Consider the following 15,807-nt stretch of genomic DNA (forward strand, 5'->3'; position numbering starts at 1 on the left):
GGAACGACGAGTACTGCCGGAACCCTTGTTCGTCTTATGATCCTCGACACTTTTAAAATGAGAGGAAGTGAAGGAAACACATACACTGACTGAAACACCCACGGAGTTACCAGGGCATCCACTGCACTGGCTTGGGGTCCCTTGACCTGGAACAATACCTCGGAAGCTTCTTGTTGAGGCGAGTCGCCACCATGTCTATTTGAGGAATTCCACAACGCCTTGTCACTTCTGTAAATACCTCTTGATGAAGAGCCCACTCTCCTGGATGGAGATCGTGTCTGCTGAGGAAGTCTGCTTCCCAGTTGTCCACGCACGGAAGGAAGACTGCTGACAGAGCGCTCACGTGCTTTTCCGCCCAGCGGAGAACCCTTGTGGCCTCCGCCATCGCCGCTCTGCTCTTTGTTCCGCCCTGGCGGTTTACGTACACTACCGCTGTTACGTTGTCCGACTGAATCAGGACAGGTAGACCTCGATACAGGTGTTCCGCTTGCAGAAGGCCGTTGCAGATGGCTCTTAACTCCAGAACGTTTATGTGGAGACAAGTTTCCTGGCTTGACCATCTTCCCTGGAAACTTTTTCCCCGTGTGACTGCTCCCCAGCCTCGGACACTTGCATCCGTAGTCAGCAGGACCCAATCCTGGATTCCGAACCTGCGTCCCTCTAGAAGGTGAGAACTTTGCAGCCACCACAGGAGAGAAATTCTGGTCCTGGAAGATAGACTTATTTTCCGGTGCATGTGCAGGTGAGACCCGGACCATTTGTCCAGCAGGTCCCACTGAAACACCCGGGCATGAAACCTGCCAAACGGAATGGCTTCATAAGCCACAACTATCTTCCCTAGCACTCGAGTGCACTGATGAATCGAAACCCTTGCCGGTTTCAGAATCTCCTTGACCATGCATTGGATTTCCAGAGCTTTTTCCGCTGGAAGAAACACTCTTTGCAGTTCAGTGTGTCCAGGATCATGCCCAAGAAAGGCAGCCGAGTTGTTGGAATCAACTGAGACTTTGGCAAATTTAGAATCCAACCATGAAGTTGCAGAACCGTCAGGGAGAGTTCCACATTTCTTAGCAACTGCTCCTTCGATCTTGCCTTTATCAGGAGATCGTCCAAGTACGGGATAATTGTGACACCTTGCTTGCGTAGGAGTACCATCATTTCCGCCATCACTTTGGTGAAGACCGTCGGGGCCATGGAAAGCCCAAACGGCAACGTCTGAAATTGGTAATGACAATCCTGCACCGCAAACCTCAGGAAAGCTTGATGTGGAAGATATATCGGAACGTGTAAGTAGGCATCTTTTATGTCGACTGACACCATAAAATACCCCCGACCAAACTGGAGATCACTGCTCGAAGAGATTCCATCTTGAGCTTGAAAGTTTTCAAATACAGATTGAGGGATTTTAGGTTCAGGATCGGTCTGACCGAGCCGTCCGGCTTTGGTACGACAAAGAGGCTTGAATAAAACCCTTCTCCCCGCTGGGGCGGGGGTACCGGGACAATGACACTCTGTTGACACAGCTTTTGTATCGCAGCACTCACTACTTCCCTTTCTGGGATAGAAACTGGCAAGGCTGATTTGAAAAAACGGTGGGGGGGGGGGGGGCACCTCCTGAAACTCCAGTTTGTACCCTTCGGACACTATGTCTAACACCCAAGGATCTAGGCCCGAGTGAAACCAGACCTGACTGAAGAGTCTGAGACGCGCCCCCACCGGCACAGACTCCCGTAGGGGAGCCCCAGCGTCATGCAGTGGACTTGGCAGAGGCCGGGGAGGACTTTTGGTCCTGGGAGCCTGACACAGAAGGCGACCTTTTTCCCCTTCCTCTATCTTTTGAAGCAAGGAAGGACGAGCCTCTTCCTTTTTTGTATTTATTAGGCCGAAAGGACTGCATCTGATAATAGGGTGCCTTTTTCTGTTGCACTGGAACATAAGGAAGAACAGATGACTTACCCGCTGTAGCGGTAGACACCAGGTCAGCGAGGCCGTCACCAAACAAGACACTACCTTTATATGGGAGAGCTTTCATAGCTTTCTTGGAGTCGGCATCAGCATTCCATTGATGAATCCACAGCGCTCTCCTGGCCGAGACTGCCATGGCATTGGCCCTTGATCCCAAGAGGCCAATATCCCTCGCCGCATCCTTTAAGTAAACTGCAGTGTCCCTGATATAACCAAGAGTCAAAAGAATGTTATCCCTATCCAGGGTATCCATGTCAGATACCAAATTATCAGCCCACTTAGCAATAGCACTACTCACCCATGCCGACGCCACAGCCGGTCTGAGGAGTGCACCCGTAGTGATATAAATGGCCTTAAATGTCGTTTCCTGCTTACGATCCGCAGGATCCTTGAGGGCAGCAGTGTCGGGAGACGGAAGCGCCACCTTCTTGGACAGTCGGGACAGAACTTTGTCCACATTGAGAGATGACTCCCACTTTTCCCTGTCGTCAGAAGGGAAAAGATATGCCATAAAAATTCTCTTGGGAATCTGCCACCTTTTATCAGGCGATTCCCAAGCTTTTTCACAAAGAGCGTTTAGTTCATGAGAGGGGGGAAACGTCACCTCAGGCTTTTTTCCCTTATACAAACATACCCTTGTATCAGGAACAGCAGGCACTTCAGAAATATGTAAAACATCTTTAATAGCCACAATCATGTAGTGAATACTCAACCAATTTTGGATGTAAACTGGCCTCACTAGAGTCAGAGTCCGTGTCGGTATCCGTATCAGCTATTTGGGTAAATGAACGCTTTTGTGACCCTGAGGTGACCTGTACCTGGGACAAGGCGTCCTCCATGGATTTTCTCCACGTTTGTGTCTGAGAATCAGATTTATCCAGTCTTTTAGACAATAACGCCACATTTGCATTCAATGTACTCAACATATTCACCCAATCAGCAGTCGGCGGTGCCGACAGAGTCACTCCCAAATCGTTCTCTGCGCCCCCAGTAACTTCCACCGGGGAGGAGCACCCAGCCTCAAACATGTCGACACACCGGTCCGACACCCACCCACTCACACTGGCTATAGGGGACAGACCCACAGGGAAGCCCGTTAGAGAAACACAGAGGGAGTTTACCAGCTCACACCCCAGCGCCCATATAATACTGAAAAATAATATATGATGTGTGCGCTATAATAATAGCACCAAATTACTGTGCTCCCTGTACTTGATCAGGAGAGTGGAGGTCCGGGCCAGCGTCTCTGCAAGTCTGTGAAGAGAGAAAATGGCGCTGGTAAGCTGTGAGGGCTAAGCCACGTCCCCACCTCGGCGTGCTGTAGTCCCGCTCAATTTTCAAATATTTATAATGGCGGGGGCTTATATTTAGTGCCTAGGCACTTATAATATGTCTCTTTAGCCAGTTTTTTGCCTCAGTAACATACTGCCCAGGGCGCCCCCCCCTGCGCCCTGCAAGTGCCGTTGGAAGTATCTGTGGGAGCATGGGGCGCAGCGCGACCGCTGCGCTGTACCTCCGTTACTGAAGTCTTCTGCCGTCACTGAAGTCTTCTTTCTTCTATATACTCACCAGGCTTCTTTCTTCTGGCTTCTGTGAGGGGGTTGACGGCGCGGCTCCGGGAACAAGCAGTTAGGCGCACCAAGTGATCGAACCCTCTGGAGCCAATGGTGTCCAGTAGCCTAAGAAGCAGAGCCTTTAACTCAGAAGAAGTAGGTCTGACTTCTCTCCCCTCAGTCCCACGAAGCAGGGAGCCTGTAGCCAGCAGGTCTCCCTGAAAATAAAAAACCTAACAAAGTCTTTTCAGAGAAACTCAGGAGAGCTCCCCTAGTGTGTGTCCAGTCTCTCTGGGCACAGAATCTAACTGAGGTCTGGAGGAGGGGCATAGAGGGAGGAGCCAGTTCACACCCAAAGTCTTATAGTGTGCCCATGTCTCCTGCGGATCCCGTCTATACCCCATGGTCCTTTTGGAGTACCCAGCATCCTCTAGGACGTAAGAGAAAAACCTAACACTGTACATCCTGGCAGGGGTGTGGAGGTGAAGTCTTAGTCAATTTTGGATGTCAGTAGAATTGTACTGACTTCATTTTAAAAATAAGAACCTAAAATCTATATATAAGCACTCCGAAGCAGTTCCCGAGATCGAAAGGAGATGTAGGTTTAGAAAAAAACTATAGGTTAAACAGCACCAGTGGCCGCGAGGACTCTGTGGCTAGGGACTCAATGAAAGTGGTAATACACATCTCTGCTTCTCTCCCTCTGTACAAACGCTAATTAACTCTTTGAGCTTTGCAATTATATTAATATTGGAAAGAGCTTTCATCATTTTCATTTACCAGCAATATCCATACTAACCAACGCTACTGCCTGACTTATGCAGAACTAATTGAATATTTTTCTGCTTGACACGTGCTTGTGCCTAACTGATCTGAATTAATGTGCAGAAACTGCTCTCAGCGTTATTTTGGTTATTAGTTTCAGACGTGGGAAATTAACTTTTTAATCTTGTTATGTATGTATAACGATTTATGTATTATGCCGGCCGATGTTCATATATAAATTGTGAAATTCAGAGATTGGATACTGTTTTTCAAAATAAAAGCGGGAAAATTTTTTAGTCACATATCAGCACTTTTCATAATTTTGGAAACTTATATTGCTCTTTTATGGGTCGAGTATACCCATTGAACAGCTGCAGGTATCTGACTAACTAATAGGAGCCAGGTCATTTTCTTCTTTTTTACTCATGATACAGAGAGGACAGACCGTGGCAATATCAGTGATCGGATTACCTCATGTGTCCACAATGCATCATGCCGTTTCTCAGACACTCTTACAGATCAGTCTCGCATGTCTCTGGACATATGAACCTGATCATTATCTTGCAGAAAAGAAAAACCAGACAGGCAAGAGAAATCCAATAAAGTGTTTTTGAGCAACACACAAAAAAAAACAACACATGAACAGCCGTGTCCGTTTTCTGTTATGAAAACAATAAAGCTTTGCACGAAACAGGAAATAAAAAATAAAAATAAAAATCCGCAGATGCATTATTACTAATTAGTATACATTTTTAGATTGTAAGCTCGCAAAAGCAGGGACTTCGTTCCTCATGTGCCTTTCCTTTTCTTACTTACACTATCTTATACTCCATACTCCCTTTGGGGTGGTCTTCTGTATGCCGAATGTCGGGATACCGGCGCACAGTATACCGGCGCCGGAATCCCGACAACTATTCTCCCTCGTGGGGGTCCACGACCCCCCTGGAGGGAGAATCAAATAGCCCGCAAGGGGCTCCTTTGCGCTCGCCACACTGTCGGTAAGCCGGTGGTCGGGCTCCCGGCGCCGGTATGCTGGTCGCCAGGAGCTCGAGCGCCGGCATACCGTACAACACCCCTCCCTTTGATAGCACCTAACCCCGGGGGTTTCTATACCTGTCCTATTGTGCCATGTACTGTAAGTGCGGTTTTCTTGTTTGCTCATTTTATTATGTACTGTGTAATGGGCGCTGCGGATCCCTTGTGGCGCCATATAAGTAAAGGATAATAATACTACTACTACTACTACTACTACTACATCTGCCATCAAAGGAGTCAGAATTGAACCTGAATTTTCAAACAATTCTGAATGAAGAATGCACACTACTATGCTGTATCACTTGTGTATCACAAACGCAGCTTCACATATATACAACAGCATACCATGCAGAACTGAAGGAATACAGAAGTGATATCTACATTGCGTTGCAATTAACACATTTGGAAATTGGAACACAAAATACAAATATTGGCAATACACGTGTACTGATAGATCTTAGCAGTAAAGTTCTATTGCAGAAAAGAGAGAGGACATGTGTCTGATGAGATTAGCACTATCAGCAATGGAAGCTTAAAAAGAGCAGGAGTGACTTTCACAAGAGGAAACTGCTCATCTATTCAGCACTCAGATGCTGATGGACGGGGCAGAGAAACCTGCTGCACCCAGCACATGACGTGTACTAGCAGGGAATGTGACAGTGACAGCGACACTGAATGAATGTCCCTCTGGGTGAGGAGCACTGAGGTCCCCTAACGTCAGACTCTCACACAGCTGTCACTCTATAACCTCTACCGTGAGTAACCCCCGGAAGCTTTGGCAGGGGAAGTGTTAATCACTCCCCCCATTCATCAGCTGCTCGTCCACTTCCGGCTCTATCCTCCCCGCCCCCCTACACCCGAGTCTCTGAAGGCTACAAGAATGGCAGCGGTAAAGATTCTGACCTCTGAGGAGAACGCGGTGACCGGTCCGGTACTCGGGCCCCTCGGATATCTAGGATATGAGGCGTGTGCACAACGGGCTCCTCCTCCTCCCGGCAGTTCTCCGCAAAGATGGCTGTCACTCGCCCCCGGACGTGACGAAAGAGGGACATCCGCCCTCCACATCTATTAGTTGTAGTTTCTATGGAAACACGGAAACTGAATAGTGGGAGGCGGAGTAGTAGTTCTGCGCTGTACGAATGCCTAGCTATTATTATTATTCTTATTCTTATTATTCTTATTATTATTACCACCAGTATTATATTCTTTTCTCTATCGTCCTAGTGGATGCTGGGGTTCCTGAAAGGACCATGGGGAAATAGCGGCTCCGCAGGAGACAGGGCACAAAAAGTAAAGCTTTAGGATCAGGTGGTGTGCACTGGCTCCTCCCCCTATGACCCTCCTCCAAGCCAGTTAGATTTTGTGCCCGGCCGAGAAGGGTGCAATTCTAGGTGGCTCTCATAAAGAGCTGCTTAGAGAGTTTAGCTTAGGTTTTTTATTTTACAGTGATTCCTGCTGGCAACAGGATCACTGCAACGAGGGACAGAGGGGAGAAGAAGTGAACTCACCTGCGTGCAGGATGGATTGGCTTCTTGGCTACTGGACATGAAGCTCCAGAGGGACGATCACAGGTACAGCCTGGATGGTCACCGGAGCCACGCCGCCGGCCCCCTCACAGATGCTGAAGCAAGAAGAGGTCCAGAATCGGCGGCTGAAGACTCCTGCAGTCTTCTTAAGGTAGCGCACAGCACTGCAGCTGTGCGCCATTTTCCTCTCAGCACACTTCACACGGCAGTCACTGAGGGTGCAGGGCGCTGGGGGGGGGCGCCCTGGGAGGCAAATGAAAACCTTTAAAAAGGCTAAAAATACCTCACATATAGCCCCAGAGGCTATATGGAGATATTTACCCCTGCCTAAATGTACTAAATAGCGGGAGACGAGCCCGCCGGAAAAGGGGCGGGGCCTATCTCCTCAGCACACGGCGCCATTTTCTGTCACAGCTCCGCTGGTCAGGAAGGCTCCCAGGTCTCTCCCCTGCACTGCACTACAGAAACAGGGTATAACAGAGAGGGGGGGCAAAATAAATGGCTATATATATATATATTAATATAAAAGCAGCTATAAGGGAGCACTTAATCATAAGGCTATCCCTGTCATATATAGCGCTTTTTGGTGTGTGCTGGCAGACTCTCCCTCTGTCTCCCCAAAGGGCTAGTGGGTCCTGTCTTCGTATAGAGCATTCCCTGTGTGTCTGCTGTGTGTCGGTACGTGTGTGTCGACATGTATGAGGACGATATTGGCGTGGAGGCGGAGCAATTGCCTGTAATGGTGATGTCACTCTCTAGGGAGTCGACACCGGAATGGATGGCTTATTTAGGAAATTACGTGATAATGTCAACACGCTGCAAAGTCGGTTGACGACATGAGACGGCCGACAAACAATTAGTACGGTCCAGACGTCTCAAAAACACCGTCAAGGGTTTTTAAAACGCCCGTTTACTTTAGTCGGTCGACACAGACACAGACAGGGACACTGAATCCAGTGTCGACGGTGAATAAACAAACGTATTCCTTATTAGGGCCACACGTTAAAGGCAATGAAGGAGGTGTTACGTATTTCTGATACTACAAGTACCACAAAAGAGGGTATTATGTGGGATGTGAAAAAACTACCATAGTTTTTCCTGAATCAGATAAATTAAATAAAGTGTGTGATGATGCGTGGGTTCCCCCCGATAGAAAATTATGGGCGGTATACCCTTTCCCGCCAGAAGTTAGGGCGCGTTGGGAAACACCCCTTAAGGTGGATAAGGCGCTCACACGCTTATCAAAACAAGTGGCGGTACCGTCTATAGATAGGGCCGTCCTCAAGGACCAGCTGACAAGGCTGGAAAATATAATAAAAAGTATATACACACATACTGGTGTTATACTGCGGCCAGCGATCGCCTCAGCCTGGATGTGCAGAGCTAGGGTGGCTTGGTCGGATTCCCTGACTAAAAATATTGATACCCTTGACAGGGACAGTATTTTATTGACTATAGAGCATTTCTATATATGCGAGATGCACAGAGGGATATTTGCACTCTGGCATCATGAATAAACGCGATGTCCATAACTGCCAGAAGATGTTATGGACACGACAGTGGTCAGGTGATGCAGATTCCAAACGGCACAGTATGGCCGTATAAAGGAAGAGGACTTGTTTGGGGTCGGTCCATCGGACCTGGTGGTCACGGCAACTGCTGGAAAATCCACCGTTTTTTACCCTAAGTCACATCTCTGCAGAAAAAGACACCGTCTTTTCAGCCTCAGTCCTCTCGTCCCTATAAGATTATATCTGCCCAGGGATAGAGGAAAGGGAAGAAGACTGCAGCAGGCAGCCCATTCCCAGGAACAGAAGCGTTCCACCGCGTCTGACAAGTTCTCAGCATGGCGCTGAGACCGTACAGGACCCCTGGATCCTACAAGTAGTATCCCGGGGGTACAGATGGGAATGTCGAGACGTTTCCCCTTCGCAGGCTCCTGAAGTCTGCTTTACCAAGTCTCCCTCCGACAAGGAGGTAGTATGGGAAAAAATTCACAAGCTGTATTCCCAGCAGGTGATAATAAAATTACCCCTCCTACTACAGAAAAGGGGTATTATTCCACACTATATTGTGGTACTGAAGCCAGAAGGCTAGGTGAGACTTATTCTAAAAATTTTTTTTTGAACACTTACAAAGGTTCAAATTAAGATGAAGTCACTCAGAGCAGTGATAACGAACCAGGAAGAAGGGGACTATATAGTGTCCCGGGACATCAGGGATGCTTACCTCTATGTCCCAAATTTGCCCTTCTCACTAAGGGTACCTCAGGTTCGTGGTGCAGAACTGTCACTATCAGTTTCAGACGCTGCCGTTTGGATTGTCCACGGCACCCCGGGGTCTTTACCAAGGTAATGGCCGAAATGATGATTCTTCTTCGAAGAAAAGGCGTCTTAATTATCCCTTACTTGGACGATCTCCTGATAGGGGCATAGTCCAGGGAACAGTTGGAGGTCGGAGTAGCACTATCTCGGATACTGCTACAATCAGCACGGGTGGATTCTAAATATTCCAAAATCGCAGCTGATCCCGACGACACGTCTGCTGTGCCTAGGGATGATTCTGGACACAGTCCAGAAAAAGGTGTTTCTCCCGGAAGAGAAAGCCAGGGAGTTATCCGAGCAAGTCAGGAACCTCCTAAAAACAGTGCATCATTGCACAAGGGTCCTGGTAAAAATGGTGGCTTCCTACGAAGCAATTCCATTCGGCAGATTTCACGTAAGAACTTTTCAGTGGGATCTGCTGGACAAATGGTCCGGATCGCATCTTCAGATGCATCAGCGGATAACCCAATATCCAAGGACAAGGGTGTCTCTCCTGTGGTGGTTATAGAGTGCTCATCTTCTAGAGGGCCGCAGATTCGGCATTCAGGATTGGATGCTGGTAACCACGGAGCCCAGCCTGAGAGGCTGGGGAGCAGTCACACAAGGGAAAAATTTCCAGGGAGTGTGATCAAGTATGGAGACTTTTCTCCACATAAATATACTGGAGCTAAGGGTAAATTTATAATGCTCTAAGCTTAGCAAGACCTCTGCTTCAAGGTCAGCCGGTATTGATCCAGTGGGAAAAACATCACGGCAGTCGCCCACGTAAACAGACAGGGCGACACAAGAAGCAGGAGGGCAATGGCAGAAACTGCAAGGACTTTTCGCTGGGCGGAAAATCATGTGATAACACTGTCAGCAGTTTTTCATCCCGGGAATGGAAACTGGGAAGCAGACTTCCTCAGCACGACCTCCACCCGGGAGAGTGGAAACTTCATTGAGAAGTTTTTTCCACATGATTGTAAACCGTTGGGAAATACCAAAGGTGGACATGATGGCGTCCCGTCTGAACAAAAAACGGGACAGGTATTGCGCCAGGTCAAGAGACTCTCAGGCAATAGATGTGGACGTTCTGGTAACACCGTGGGTGTACCAGTCGGTGTATGTGTTCCCTCCTCTGCTTCTCATACCTAAGGTGCTGAGAATTATAAGACGTAGAGGAGTAAGAACTATACTCATGGCTCCGGATTGGCCAAGAAGGACTTGGTACCCGGAACTTCAAGAGATGCTTACAGAGGTCTTATGGCCTCTGCCGCTAAGAAGGGACTTGCTTCAGCAAGTACCATGTCTGTTCCAAGACTTACCGCAGCTGCGTTTGTCGGCATGGCGATGGAAAGCCGGATCCTAAGGGAAAAAAGGCATTCCGGAAGAGGTCATTCCTACCCTGGTCAAAGCCAGAAAGGAGGTGACCGCACAACATTATCACCACGTGTGGCGAAAATATGTTGCGTGGTGTGAGGCCAGGAAGGCCCCACAAAGAAATTTCAACTCGGTCGTTTCCTGCATTTCCTGCAAACAGGAGTGTCTATGGGCCTCAAATTTGGGTCCATTAAGGTTCAAATTCGGCCCTGTAAATTTTCTTCCAGAAAGAATTGGCTTCAGTTCCTGAAGTCCAGAAGTTTGTCAAGGGAGTATTGCATATACAAACCCCTTTTTTGTGCCTCCAGTGGCACTGTGGGATCTCAACGTTGTTCTGGGATTCCTCAAATCACATTGGTTTAAAACCAGTCAAATATGTGGATTTGAAGCATCTCACATAAAAAGTGACCATGCTCTTGGCCCTGGCTTGGACCAGGCGAGTGTCAAATTGGTGGTTTTTTCTCAAAAAAGCCCATATCTGTTTGTCCATTCGGACAGGGCAGAGCTGCGGACTCGTCCCCAGTTCTCTCCCTAAGGTGGTGTCAGTGTTTCACCTGAACCAGCTTATTGTGGTGCCTTGCACCTACTAGGGACTTGGAGGACTCCAAGTTGCTAGAAGTTGTCAGGGCCCTGAAAATATGTTCCAGGACAGCTGGAGTCAGAAAATCTGACTCGCTGTTTATACTGTATGCACCCAACAAGTTGGGTGCGCCTGCTTCTAAGCAGTCGATTGCTCGTTGGATTTGTAACACAATTCAACTTGCACATTCTGAGGCAGGCCTGCCACAGTCTAAATCGGTTAAGGCCCATTCCACAAGGAAGGTGGGCTCATCTTGGGCGGCTGCCCGAGAGGTCTCGGCATTACAACTCTGCCGAGCAGATACGTGGTCAGGGGAGAACACGTTTGTAAAATTCTACAAATTTGATATCCTGGCAAAAGAGGACCTGGAGTTCTCTCATTCGGTGCTGCAGAGTCATCCGCACTCTCCCGCCCGTTTGGGAGCTTTGGTATAATCCCCATGGTCCTTTCAGGAACCCCAGCATCCACTAGGACGATAGAGAAAATAAGAATTTACTTACCGATAATTCTATTTCTCGGAGTCCGTAGTGGATGCTGGGCGCCCATCCCAAGTGCGGATTATCTGCAATACTTGTACATAGTTACAAAAATCGGGTTATTATTGTTGTGAGCCATCTTTTCAGAGGCTCCGCTGTTATCATACTGTTAACTGGGTTTAGATCACAAGTTGTACGGTGTGATTGGTGTGGCTGGTATGAGTCTTACCCGGGATTCAAAATTCCTCCCTTATTGTGTACGCTCGTCCGGGCACAGTACCTAACTGGCTTGGAGGAGGGTCATAGGGGGAGGAGCCAGTGCACACCACCTGATCCTAAAGCTTTACTTTTTGTGCCCTGTCTCCTGCGGAGCCGCTATTTCCCCATGGTCCTTTCAGGAACCCCAGCATCCACTACGGACTCCGAGAAATAGAATTATCGGTAAGTAAATTCTTATTATTCATCTAGTGCCACATTAGTACACAGTGGTTACCAATAATAAACACTAGTCCTTGCCTCATTGGAGTTAGTGGGTATCCAATTATCCTCGATAATGCGGTTTTGTGATAAATTATCACAAATCAATTATTTGGTATTCTATTAACTGTGATAAGTTATTGGCGATAAGTCTCCATAGGATTTATCACGAATTTCTCTCAAATTTGTACCGATTTTTATGTGTAAATTGTTGGAGGGTATGCATTTTTGTGGTGGAACAGTGTGAAGTAATGAAAATTGGGGTACAAGGCATGGTACTGGTATATTGTAGAGATGTGCACCGGAAATTTTGCGGGTTTTGGTTTCGGGTTTTGGTTTCGATTCCGGGGGCGTGTTTTGGATTCAGACGCGTTTTGGCAAAACCTCCCTGAAAATTTTTGTCTGATTCAGGTGTGTTTTGGATTCGGGTGTTTTTTAAAAAAAACCCTCAAAAACAGCTTAAATCATAGAATTTGGGGGTAATTTTGATCCTATAGTATTATTAACCTCAATAACCAGAATTTCCACTCATTTCCAGTCTATTCTAAACACCTCAGACCTCACAATACTATTTTTAGTCCTAAAATTTGCACCAAGGTCGCTGGATGACTAAGCTAAGCGACCCAAGTGGGCGGCACAAACACCTGGCCCATCTAGGAGTGGCACTGCAGTGTCAGACAGGATGGCACTTAAAAAAATTGTCCCCAAACATCACATGATGCAAAGATAAATAAAAATTTAAAAAAAGTGCAAGATCGAATTGTCCTTGGTCCCTCCCAGCCACCCTTATGTTGTATAAACAGGACATGCACACTTTAACAAACCCATCATTTCAGCCACAGGGTCTGCCACACGACACGACTGCTGCTGAAATGACTGGTTGGTTTGGGCCCCCACCAAAAAAAGCACTCAATCTCTCCTTGCTCAAACTGGCTCTACAGAGGCAAGATGTCCACCTCATCATCATCCTCCGATTCCTCACCCCTTTCACTGTGTACATCCCCTTCTCACAGAGTATTAATTCGTCCCAACTGGAATCCACCATCACAGGTCCCTGTGTACTTTCTGGAGGCAAATGATGGTGAATGTCTCCACGAAGGAATTGATTATAATTCATTTTGATGAACATCATCTTCTCCACATTTTCTGGAAGTAACCTCGTACGCCGATCGCTTACAATGTGACCGGCTGCACTAAACACTCTTTCGGAGTACACACTGGAGGGGGGGCAACTTAGGTAAAATAAAGCCAGTTTGTGCAAGGGCCTCCAAATTGCCTCTTTCTCATACGTCCTAGAGGATGCTGGGGATGCTTCAAGAACCATGGGGTATAGACGGGATCCGCAGGAGACATGGGCAAACTATAAGACTTTGAATGGGTGTGAACTGGCTCTTCCCTCTATGCCCCTCCTCCAGACTCCAGTTAGATTCTGTGCCCAGCGAGACTGGATGCACACTGAGGAGCTCTCCTGAGTTTCTCAGAAAAATACTTTATTTAGGTTTTTTATTTTCAGGGAGACCTGCAGCGTGGGAGTGATGGGAGAGAAGCAGACCTACTTCTTTAGAGTTCAAGGGGTCTGGTTCTTAGGCTACTGGACACCATTAGCTCCAGAGGGTTCAATCACTATGGTACGCCTAGCTGCTTGTTCCCGGAGCCGCGCCGTCATCCCCCTCACAAAGCCTGAAGATAGAAGCAGGGTGAGTATGAGAAGATCAGAAGACTTCAGTGACGGCAGAAGACGGCTTGAGGTAACGCGCAGCGGCCGCGCTGCGCGCCATGCTCCCACACAGTTCACGGCACTACAGGGTGCAGGGCGCCCTGGGCAGCATGGGGGGCCGCAAATACACTGGCAAGCAATATAACAGTGCCGCAGGCACTTGTTAGGGACCCCCACCAGTATAAAGATTTTTGAGCGGGACCTAAGTACACCATGTCGGGGGCGGGGCTTAGCCACATTGCTCTCACCAGCGCCATTTTTTCTCTTCACAGAAGGCTGCAGAGACGCTGGCCCTGATCCTCCACACTGCTCTGCAAGTGACAGGGTGCAAAATGGCGGGGGGGCACTCATAATTGGTGAATTATATATATTGATAAAAGCGCTAGCAGGTCTGGGCAGCATTATTGCTGACTTCAGAACCGGGATAGGCGCTGGGTGTGAGCTGGCAGAACTCTCTCAGTGTCTCTCTAACAGGCTCTGCTGAGGGTCTGTCCCCTATAGCCCAGTGTGTTTGTGGCTGTCGGTACGTGTGTGTGTCAACATGTTTGAGGCTGAATGCTCTTCCCAGGAGGAGGCTGGTGCGGGGACTGACAGTTCTGTGAGAGTGACAGTGTCGGCACCGCCGACGGATGATTGGGTCAATATGCTGAGTGTTTTAAATACGAATGTGACTAAGCTGGCTAAGAGGTTTGATAAATCTGAGTCTAAGAACCAGTCATGGAGGAAATCCATGGAGGATGCTTTGTCACAGGTCCATACCCCTTTGGGGTCGCAAAAACGTGCATTTGCCTAGATAGCGGATACAGATACCGACACAGACTCTGATTCCAGTGTCGACTATAGTGATGCCAGATTACATCCAAAACTGGCTAAGAGTATTCAGTACATGATTGTGGCGATAAAAGACGTTTTACCTATCACTAAGGTCCCTGCTGTTCCTGATACGAGGGTCTGTATGTTTAAAGGCAAGAAACCTACGGTAACGTTTCCTCCCTCTCATGAACTGAATGCACTTTTTGGAAAAGCTTGGGAAAATCCCGACAAAAAGGTTCATGTTCCCAAAAGAATTCCAATGGCTTATCCATTTCCCTCTGGGGACAGGGACAGCTGGGAGTCAATCCCCATGGTAGATAAGGCTTTGTCGCGTTTATCCAAAAAGGTAGCACTTCCGTCCCCTGACACGGCAGCCCTGAAGGATCCTGCGGATCGTAAGCAGGAAAATACCCTGAAGTCCATTTATGTCACTACAGGGTCGCTACTCAGACCCGCTGTTGCTGCGGCATGGGTGAGTAGCGCTATTGAAAAGTGGGCGGATAACTTGTCATCGGAGGTAGATTCCCTAGACAGGGATAGTGTGCTTTTGACCTTGGGTCATATCAAGGATGCTGCAGCGTATTTAAAAGAAGCAGTAAGGGATATTGGCCTTTTGGGATCAAGGGCCAATGCAATGGCAGTTTCTGCTAGGAGAGCATTGTGGATTCATCAATGGAGTGCTGATGCGGATTCTAAGAAGGCGATGGAGTCTTTACCGTTTAACGGAAAGGTCTTGTTTGGTGACGGACTCACTGACCTCGTCTCTACGGCTACAGCGGGTAAGTCGTCTTTTTTACCTTATGTTCCTGCACAGCAGAAGAAATCGCCTCACTATCAGATGCAGTCCTTTCGGCCCAACAAATTAAAAAAAGGACGTGGGTCCTCCTTCTTTGCTGCGAGGGGGAGAGGAAGAGGAAAGAGGTCACAGGCTGTGGCAAGTTCCCAGGAGCAGAAGTCCTCTCCGGCTTCTACCAAATCCAACGCATGACGCTGGGGCTCCGTTGCGGGAGTCCACACCAGTGGGGGCACGTCTCAAGCTCTTCAGTCAGGTCTGGGTGCACTCGGACCTGGATCCTTGGATAGTAGACATAGGGGTAAATTTACTAAGGTGGGAGATTTTTAGAACTGGTAATGTTGCCCATAGCAACCAATCAGATTATATCTATTATCTGCTAGAAGCAGCTGGATAAATGGTAAGTAGAATCTGATTGGTTGCC

The 15,807-nt window shown here is 48.0% G+C and overlaps 1 protein-coding gene across 3 annotated transcripts in view; it reads right to left on the bottom strand.

Moving 5' to 3' along the window:
• AP1B1 (adaptor related protein complex 1 subunit beta 1) overlaps positions 1–6,432 on the bottom strand; it is an 89,952-nt gene extending 83,520 nt beyond the window's left edge. For all 3 annotated transcript variants that reach the window (XM_063913341.1, XM_063913343.1, XM_063913342.1), the window contains exon 1: positions 6,222–6,432. The gene's annotated coding sequence lies outside the window, so the exon portion shown is untranslated. The remainder of the gene's footprint in view (positions 1–6,221) is intronic.
• Between the last annotated feature and the right edge of the window lie 9,375 nt (positions 6,433–15,807).

This window comes from Pseudophryne corroboree, chromosome 1 (assembly GCF_028390025.1).
Source record: "Pseudophryne corroboree isolate aPseCor3 chromosome 1, aPseCor3.hap2, whole genome shotgun sequence".
NCBI lineage: Eukaryota > Metazoa > Chordata > Amphibia > Anura > Myobatrachidae > Pseudophryne > Pseudophryne corroboree.